We start from the raw sequence: 10,745 nt of genomic DNA on the forward strand, positions 1-10,745 counted from the left end.
AATACATGTTTACATGCAAATGTGATCTTGGGGTGTTGCAAATCCTGGCAACAACAACATTATAATCACAAAGTATATTTTTATCCGTATCTAAATTGACCTTATAACTTTAACAAATTGTTAAATTAGTTTTCATATATTTAAAGTTATATATATAATTATATGTTATATAAACCACAGAAAGTAAAAAATAGACCTAACTTTATTACAAAAGTAAAAGACAATCTTCCAAAAACAAATCGATGATAAGATCCTATGGAAAGTTAAAGAGCTTTATTTCATAGAACCTATCTTATTTCAATTACCTATAACACTTTTTGTACAAGGTTGATAGGATGGTTTATGGCAACAAAATCGATATTAGACCACTACAAACATCTTTATTAAAACCATAAGAGTGGTGTTTGATTGGTTTGAGCTTGACTTCAAATGTCAAAAGTGTCTGGAAGTCCTAGATTCAAATCCAATAAGGAACAAAAATCCCCTTGTGGCCATGGAGATTCAAATGCGATGACTCCGGGCTACCTGTAAAACAGGTGGTCTCCCTGTGATTAGTCGGCTCGCATAGCGGGTTGGATATCCAGGTTAATAAAAAAACATCCTTATTAAGGGCTTAATGGAACTCTTAAAATTTTGTAACTAATATTGGTATGTCTTTATTATATAAATATGTTATAATAAGTTATTAAGACGAAATTGTAAGAATTAATTAATTTTATACTTATGATGAATAACTTATTAAAGTGAAGTTGGGAGTTGTTTGGTTCATGCTGGAGATGAATAGGAAATAAAAATGGGACTGATTTTTCATTCCCTTAGTTTAATCTGGGATGAAGATTTGGGTTTTATATTATAATAAAACCAAACACTTTTTATTTTTATTTTCATTCTCATTGATTATTACTTAATATCTCTAATCAAACACCTGTAATTAATTTATATGACTTGAATGTAAATCATCATATAAGACTTTCTAAAAACACCTATCGAAAAGTGTACATATGAAATTGTCCTAAAAGTCAAGTTTCTTTGTAATGGTTTAGATTATATGGTTGGTATTCATATGTCATCTCATTTCTTAACTCTTCCCTCGTATAGAAAAAACTGTAAATTGAAATATAGAATACAACTTAGATCATATATATATATATATATAGACACTATAATAAAATTGGGTTTATAGGACATCCCCAATTTCTAAGTGTCTCAATTGACCGTTTTATAGGACTTAATTTATAGGACCAAAATATAAAGCGTCATATGAAAAGGTGTTGTAATAAGTTTATATGACGCTTTTGGGCGTTTTAACAAGTTTTTTAGGACATTTTTAATACAAAGTGTCGCATTAGCAACTTTATATGACATTTTTTAGAAAGTGTCCTATAAACTCAATTTTTTATAGGACATTTGTTTTCATAGGACAGTTTTTCAAATAGTGTCCTATAAAGTTGCTAATTGGACGTTTGTTATTAAAAGTGTCCTAAAAAACTTATTACGACATGAAAAAACGTCATATAAACTTATTACAACACTTTTAGATAGGACGCTTTATTTTTTTGATCCTATAAACTAAGTCTTATAAAGAGGTCTATTAGGATGCTTTGAACTTGGGAGTATCTTATAAACCCGATTTTGTTGTAGTGAGAAGAGAGAGTTTAGTTCATTCGTTAACCTAAAAAAAGGTATTAACTTTATGAATATTTTTGGATCAATCATAATCCATTTTAGTATGAGTTTCAACTCTATCCAAGAAATTAATGTTAAGGGTATATGTGTAATTTTTTATATAACTCTTATATCAATAATTGAAGGTTATATTATCATAAAATCTCATGATTTTTGCCTTTTTAATATTGTTCTTAATTTCCCAGATTTTTAATGATTTGGTTAAGCATTGAGTAACATAATTTCATTATAATATTTATAATTTTGTGATTGGTGGAGGAGACTCGATAGCAGGGACAGACACGATAGCAAAAGGGGGGGGGGAGGGACCCTGGTCAAAAAGTCAAAAAAATTTCATAGATTAAAATTTAGGTTTTACATGATTTACCTTTCACTTCCCTCCATTACATTTTTCCACGGGCCCCCAAACCCAATTGAAACCGTTATTCTAACAAACAAAAAAACTATTGAAATCAATCAGAAAAACCAAAAAATGTATTCGAAATCGATAAAAACACTAAAAAATCTCTCGAAATCAACTAAAAAACTTTAAAAATCCCTCGAAACGTTGTAATTAGGTTAAAAACACATCGGACGGTTTTGCAGGCCTTTAATCTACCTTAAAGGTGACCCCACTAGATAAAAATTCAGGATCCGCCACTGCCCGGTAGTAAAGTGAACATATTTTCTTTAGGTGAACAATGTTCATTATCTACTAACATAAATGAACATATTTTCCATAAGTGTACAATGTTTATTGTTTGTTAACATATGAAAAGATAGAACAACCAAATGAACTTTTGTAAACATATGTGAATATCCAAACAATGCACATAACACATGTGAACATATATGAACATTCAAACATATTGTTCATAAGTGAACATATTGTTCATAATTGTTCATGAGTCAACTCATGTTCATATAGAGGGGGAGATGTCCATGTGTATATTAATGTTCACAATAATGAAGATTTTGTTATTAATGACAAAAATTAATATACATAGGGCGGTTACAAAACATTAATATACACATGGATGATTACAAAATATATATACACATGGGCAGTTACAAAACATACATACACATTGGCAGTTACAAAACATCCATGTCTTCATGATTTGTTTTTCCAATAATACATTTGTTCATATATGTTCCTCTTAGATAGTAACGTATTATATTATGAGTTATTACAAAATTTGTCATCATAAATGTCATCCATTAATTTACTAAACGAATAGTTGTAAGTTCACAAAGTTAAAATCATAAATTGGGTTAACAAAAGAACTTACTCCTATATATGTATGCGTGTGTGTGCGTGCGATATATAGAGAGAGAGAAGTAAGATATTTTGTTAACCAATTAAAATGTGTTAACTTTACAAACATCAATAAACCAATAATAAACAGGATACACTTTTGGTTGTGTGCATGATAAATTTATTTAATGAGGGTAAAAATGTAATTTTTATTTCATCTTTCTTTTAATGCAAATTAATTTTCGGTTACATTTCTTATTTATTTCATGTCTTGTCATTGTAAATATCTCATGCAAATTAATTTTCGGTTACATTTGTTAATTATTCCAAATAAATTAAGTGTCGATTACATTTCCTAATTATGCCTGAATAAACATTTGTTTATAGGTGAACTACCTCGTTTCAGCATTTAAAAAAAATATTACGTTCGTATGTGAACCTGATAACCACATACACATAACAAAAACTACGTATGTATAAATTACCAATTATTTAAAGAAAATGAATAGTGTTCAGAAGTAAACACGTGAACATTGTTCATAAGCACAATTTGGTGTTTGTTCATAGGTGAACCAGATATCATTCTACATCTATTTCATATATGAACGAAACTACATACTGTATGTGTTTATTAAAATAAAACATGGATGTTACAAAAATCTTTACAACTTTTTTCCATATACACCCATGTTCACATATGAACAATTCTCATAAATATCGAATACTTGTTCACACATGAACCATTAACCAAAAAGAGTTGTAGAAGAATCTGATGTTGGAGATCTTGATGTCGGTTTCGATTCGATGATGAAAGTAACCACTGGATAGTTACAATGTTATTAATGATCAGTTACAAAACATCTCATTATCATTAATGGACAGTTACAAAAAACATCTCATCGTCATTAATGGACAACTAAAATCTTTTCCCAAAATACCTCTTCTAAACATTGTTCACTTATGTTACCTTGTCTATGTGTGCAATTATTTACATTTTATGTCATGAATGAATATAGCCACAAATTTCAAATATCAATGGATAATATTGATTCACAAAGTTAACATCATATATTGGGTAAACAAATGAACTCACCCCTGTAGGAGGGGTGTGTGTGTATAAAGACAAATATTTTGGTATGCAAACATACACAATAATAAAGCTTCAAAGAGGATCATAATGTTTTTTATCAATTACTCTTTCCGATTCTATATTTAATTAACGGGGTTTTAAAAAAATTCAATTTATATGATGAAATAAATTATAGAACTTTTATCTCCAAAAACAAAATTTATAGTAATTAAAATTTGTTTATAGGCTTTACTATTGTATTTTTGTGTGTGAGAGAGAAAAAAAGGTGAATATAGAATATATATATATATATATATATATATATATATATATATATGGTTGGGTTCACGTGAGATCAATTTATGTTCATTGATCAACTTTATAAGCTAATGATCTAAATGTTTAAAGTTACACGGTGGCAATGTTGTGATTATTGAGAAGTTTCGTGGCAATTTTGTGATTATGAATGTTCAGATTTTAGATCTAATCCAATGGTTGAGAATTTGTCTTACGGGTCTTACGAAAAACCTTTGGTCTCACATGATCCCAAGTCAATATATATATATACACACACACACACACATATATATATATATATATATATAGATGGATAGATAGATAGATAGATAGATAGATAGATAGATAGATAAATATATTAATAAAAGATGAAAATAAGTATGTAATATATAATAATTTATAGAAATTTGCACAATTTTTAGATTGCATAAAATCTAGTTGCTTGACGACTGAAAAGGGTGCCGAAAGCATCAAAAAGTTATTCTACTGAAATCAAATAATCAAAAAAGAAATCCACCTTTTTCAATTCAAAAAGGTTTATGTACCTATACATATTATATATATATATATAGACACACACACACAAACGTATATGTATATCGATAATAAGCATGTTAAAAACCGTTTGTTTTTAGTGTTATGCCATCGTCGATAAATAAACATTTGACATAAAGAACAACGAATTGATGATCTATTTGATGGTTGTTGTGAGAAATACAAAATAAAACGAGCGTAAGTAAGTATTTTATTTTTAAAATTATGTTATATTAATTTTGCATATGTGTACAAAGATTATTATAATTCTTGAAATCATATGTCCTCTCAAATCCTAAACAATTTTAAAGAAACTTAAGGCGCACATTCAATAGTTTTTGTATCATATAAATAAATATACGTCATGGAAATTTGCACCAGATAACACTAATAAACTATTCAAAGAATATAGTTTTATTATAATAAATTCATGTAAATAAAAATATGAATAGATTGAATAAATATATGTATATATGTAATAAATATACTTTTTTATAAGCAGATTAAAATAGCTATTATGTACAAAAAAAAGTCCACATAAAATGTGGTCATTTATTATATAAATGAATGACCTACAAACATATTGAATTGTGTGTGTAAATATAAGTGGAGGTTAAAACGAGAGTGGTATCATTTTACGAAAACCTGACGTAAGAATTTTTGAAATGAACAATCATTTACATGTGATATTATATGAGGACGAAAATGTATGCAGACAACTTGAACTGGCGACCTAGGTCGTGGCAGAGTTGTATGTTACATTATATGTGTATCACCAGTTTATCACATGTGATGGTTATCTCTTTTAAATGTTTTCACATTCTCGTAAAATGGTGTTGTTCTCGTTTGAATTCTTCCCCGTGTAATACTCGTGATTTTTGGATTCCAATTATGATTCATTTCGTTTTCCAATTGCCATTTAAGTTGTTATATTGTAAGGGTTTTTAGGTGGTCATCATATTAGAACGGTTGGAAATCGAATTATGCAAGAAAAATGGGAAATCGCGCAAAAACAGTGGCCCAAGCAACCTGGCTCATGACCCTGGGTCGTGACGCAAGTTGTGTGGCCTGCTGTTGTGAGGGGTTTGGTGAACTCGGGCGACTTGTCGTGCGACTTAGGTTGCAGGCAAGGTTGCGTAGATATGTTGAGCTACCACAAAAACCCGATTTTTCAAATGGTTTCTGCATTTTTACTCTATCTCATTCATTTCTAATCCGATTAGGGTGATTTTGGAGGCTATAGTTTCTTTTTTCAAAGCTCTTCAAATAGAGATTGAGGAATATTAAGGGGATGTTTGGTTAGAGGTATTAAGCAGTAATCAATGAGAATGAAAATAAAAAAAACTGTTTGGTATTATATAATATAATCGCTCATCCCCCCATAAGCCCAAATTTTCATTCCAAATTAAATTGGGGGAATGAAAATTCATTCTCATTTTCATTCTCTGTCATATTCATTTTCATTCTCAATTTAATTCCCCAACATGAACCAAACAAGGTTCCTATAGTTTGTAGGTAAGTTTGCAATCTACCATCTTTAGGATCTAGGGTTTGGTTCTTTTCACCCTCAACCCTAAATTCTTCTCTTGGGTTTATTTGTGTATGTTTTGGGAGTAAATGAGGTGTTATTAAGAGTTTTGCCCCATAGATTTGGAGTTGTAGCTTAAAGATTTCAAGTCTTCATAAAAAACATATATGTAGAAAGGCCAGAAGTAGGTACTCCACGAGTATTTGAGACTTGAAAACTTCATGGTCATCCTCAATGAAAACAGATATATATATATATATATATATATATATATATATATATGGTTGGGTTCACGTGAGATCAAAGGTTTTTCGTGAGATCCGTAAGACCAATTTATGTTCATTGATCAACTTTATAAGCTAATAATCTAATGGTCTAAAGTTGTACGGTGGCAATTTTGTAATTATTGAGAAGTCTCATGGCAATTTTGTGATCATGAATGTTGAGATTGTAGATCTAATACAAGAGTTGAGCATTGGTCTTACGGGTCTCACGAAAAACCTTTGGTCTCACATGATCCCAAGTCTATATATATATATAAGCACCAATTGAAGCTTACAAAAGAGATATGGGTTATCCTCAATGTAACATCCCGAGATCCACATTTGCATATAATCATGTACTTCATATATCAAGAAATACAAATTTACACTTTCGGTCCCAAATATACAAAAGTTTAATTATAAAAAGTAGCTACCACATTTTTCCACAAATTTCATATATAAAACTTGTATACATAACAAGTATTTCAAAAAGACCACAAATAAGCATGATGTCCTTCACATCCCAAGTAAGCATATAAGACATCTCACAATTTTCTTTTTACCTTATCCTTTGATTGAACCTGACCTGTAATGCACATTTTTTAAACACAAAATGAGGGTTAGACCTTGAGGTTTAGTGAGAAATCCCCTTTATGCAATTACAGGGTGAAAATCACCAAATCAAGTTTATAAATCCATATTTATAGTACTAACTGTTAGGACCAAAATTGTCCTAAATATCATAAAAGTTTTATTAAAGCAATTTGGACCAAGTATGGAAGTCTACAGATTTAACTTCAAAGATCTGAAAAAGAAGATTTCAGAGTTCTGATGAGCTAAGTCTGAAAAAGAAGATTTCAGAGTTCGATTGAGCTAAGTCTGAAAAAGAAGACTTCAGAGTTCGGATGAAAAATACTTCGGAATTACAAGTCTGAAGAGTCATTCTTCAGAGTTATAAGTCTGAAGAGTCATTCTTCAGAATTATACTTCAGAGTTATAAATCTGAAGAGTCATTCTTCAGAGTCATACTTTATGGGTAAAACTTACATCATATAGAGCAAGACCAACAAAAAAACAAGGCTAAGTAGAAGCAAGGGCCAACCAAAGCTCTTCTAGTCAACTAGAGCCTCTAGTTCGTCTATATAAAGTCTCTGGGTTCCAAATACAACCAAAGTCCCTCTGGTTAAACAAGAAGATCAACCAGAGCCCCTCTGGTTCCTCTATCATGGATTTAAATATTTTTTTCAAGGTTCAAATAAACAACCAGAAGTAAAGTCATCCAGAGGTCAGGCGAACCAGAGCCCCTCTAGTTATAAAACATTTTCCACTTCGTCATAATAACATCTTATCGCAACAATTGGATGCGACAACCCAAGTCGTTGTATCACACGGATGCGATAACTCAAGGTCATCGCATCACAAGGATACGATAACAAAAACATATGATCAAAACCTAGATTTCACAATTCATGATTATGCCACTCTTATCTTGGTATACACCTCTCCTTAATATGTCACCCTTATCCAAATGTATATACACCTCTCCTTGATATGTCACCCTTATCCCAATATATATATATATATATATATATATATATATATATATATATATATCTCCTTGATATGTCACTCTTATTTCCACACAGGATATAATCATATCAAAACCCCACCATTTTTGCCAATAATGACATCAAAACAGTTTCATAACAGATTCTCATATAAAGAGTCATACGAATCTATTCCCAGTCTCACCATCATGCTCAAATAGCATCCAGAAACAATTTTATCGTCATCCCTATATAAAAACCATACGGTTCAAATTTCAAATACCAAATTAGGAAAGTTGATAAATTTAAACTCACCTTGATTCACAAAGAAGCAGATAACAACAACAAGGATTCAAGAAGAAATCACAAAAATCAGCTTCTACTTCTCCCTCCTTTTTGGTTCTGTTTTTCTCTCGAACTCAAGAATACACAGAAGCCTTTTCTTTTCTTTTTTCTCCACCAAAATCAACGAGATAAGATAATTATCTTATCCAATACTTTACTTTAAACCATAAGAGGCGGTGGAGGTTTTTTAAATAATTAATCACACTCTCGCATGAGATAAAGCAAATATCTTATATATAATAACATTTAGGCATTGGGGATTATTTTAAACATTTAAGCACATAAATCAATTTAAACTCCTCCACTTACCATCACCTTTCAAAGATCACCCCGAACTTTTATATCCGAATACCCGATTATCATACTCAATATTAAATTAAGACAAGTTTGGCTTGTGTTTCTGTACCTTTATCATCTTGGTCTAATTTATATGTATGTCATGGGTCTGGAGTTTTGTAAATGCAGAGCATATGAGGAGGGTGATAGTGGAAGATGTTGTCTTTGAATGATAAGGCAAGGCTTAAAAGGATGAAGAATGCAGAGGCTCTATTGCCAAACAACACTTGCCTCAGACCGATTTAGAAGTTTGCTTTAATAGAGCTATTGAGAGGTAAACAAACAGCCTTAAACTTCACAAATCATCTGATAAATACATGACAAATGTTCAATCTACAAATACGGAAGAGTACTCCATAAATTATGGAATTTTTTATGAGGAATCATATTAAGAGCATTTTCAAGAAATTCTTTGTAATATCTCTAAAATATAAATCCAAAATTTAAAATTTTAAAAAAAAAAATAACATTCAACTTCAACAAATTCCTTATTTTAAAATTTTCAACACTAATTATATTATTAGAATATATCATCTAAATACACTTTTAAAAAATCATATAAAATAATAATAATTTATCTCTCCTTACCTCAAAATTTTAGATACATAATATTTTATTGGTTTGGTTCTAGTGGGTTTAAGTTGGTCTTGTATTTGATATCTATTGTTTTTTTTTCAAATTACCCCCTAGAGTTTGAGTTTTTGTAACTTTTTGGTCCTTGCAACTATCGGCTATTAACTCTAATATGCTAGGTGAGAGATTTTCCTCTTTTTAATCTTTTTGTCTTTTTCATTTTACTGTTTCCTTTTTTGTTCTTTGAGCATTAAACAATTCCCTCCCCACATACACACACTTATCATTCCTTTCTCTTGCGCTCACCCTCATTTCTAACGATCACTCTATCTCCAGCAGCAAACGTATCTCCGATGATCACCCACCCCTTTCCGTTTCAGTTCATCTTTCTCCTCCCCTTCTTCCTCGACTGTGGCACATAGGTTCCTCCCTTCACTTTCACCTTCATTTCCTCCTCACTTGCACCTCGTTGTCACCAAAATCCAGCTGACCTAAATCCAATCGCCACCACTGATTCAATGGCCTCTATCTTCGGCTTAGCCTCAATCTCTAGTCCTCAAAACACAACGTTAAAAGCCTAAACCTATCAAAATTGGGTTATTCCACTAGGACGATTGGAAATAAAGCTGGATATTGTGAGTCATGAAGTGTCGTTTGATCAGTTATTCATAATCAAAATCGAGGTTTTTTTGATTCATTGGATGAAGTGTGAACTGAGGGGGCTAACAAAGTAGTTGGTCAAGGGATGCTTAAGGTGAGGTGAGGGCTTGGATCGTTGTAGGTGTTGGGTCACTGAAGGTGAGTTTAAAGTTGGAAAAGTAGTAGGTTAGGGAGAAGTTGAAAGTTAGGTGAGGTCTTGGGAGTAGTGGTGCAATTAGGGAGGGAGAAGATGTAATCCTGGTCGGAGTGTAATGAAAGGGGAAGGAGGATGGTTAAGGTCGTTGCTGATGAGGTCCCTGAAGGGGAACATGAAGTGGTCAACCGATATAGGCCTATATTCATATGTATGTATATGTAGTATGATAATAAAATTATACAACATGAATTTAAATGAGAAAAGAACAAAAAATTGATAAAGAATCAAAATGCCACTCCCCTCACAAATGGGAGTTAACAGCTACTAATAGTAACAATAAAAAATGTTATAAAACATAGACTCTAGAGGCTATTTTGAAATTAAAAAACTTTAAGAACCAAATCCGAAACAAACTTAAAACAACAAGGTGCAAATATGTAATCTACTTACTCTTCTCTAAATTTAAAGAATTTTATTGTAATAACCGGATCCTGGTTATTACCCAAGGTATTTAATACGTGATTATTTTATTAA

Source organism: Cynara cardunculus (genome assembly GCF_001531365.2).
Source record: "Cynara cardunculus var. scolymus isolate 2C chromosome LG 10, CcrdV1, whole genome shotgun sequence".
Lineage (NCBI taxonomy): Eukaryota > Viridiplantae > Streptophyta > Magnoliopsida > Asterales > Asteraceae > Cynara > Cynara cardunculus.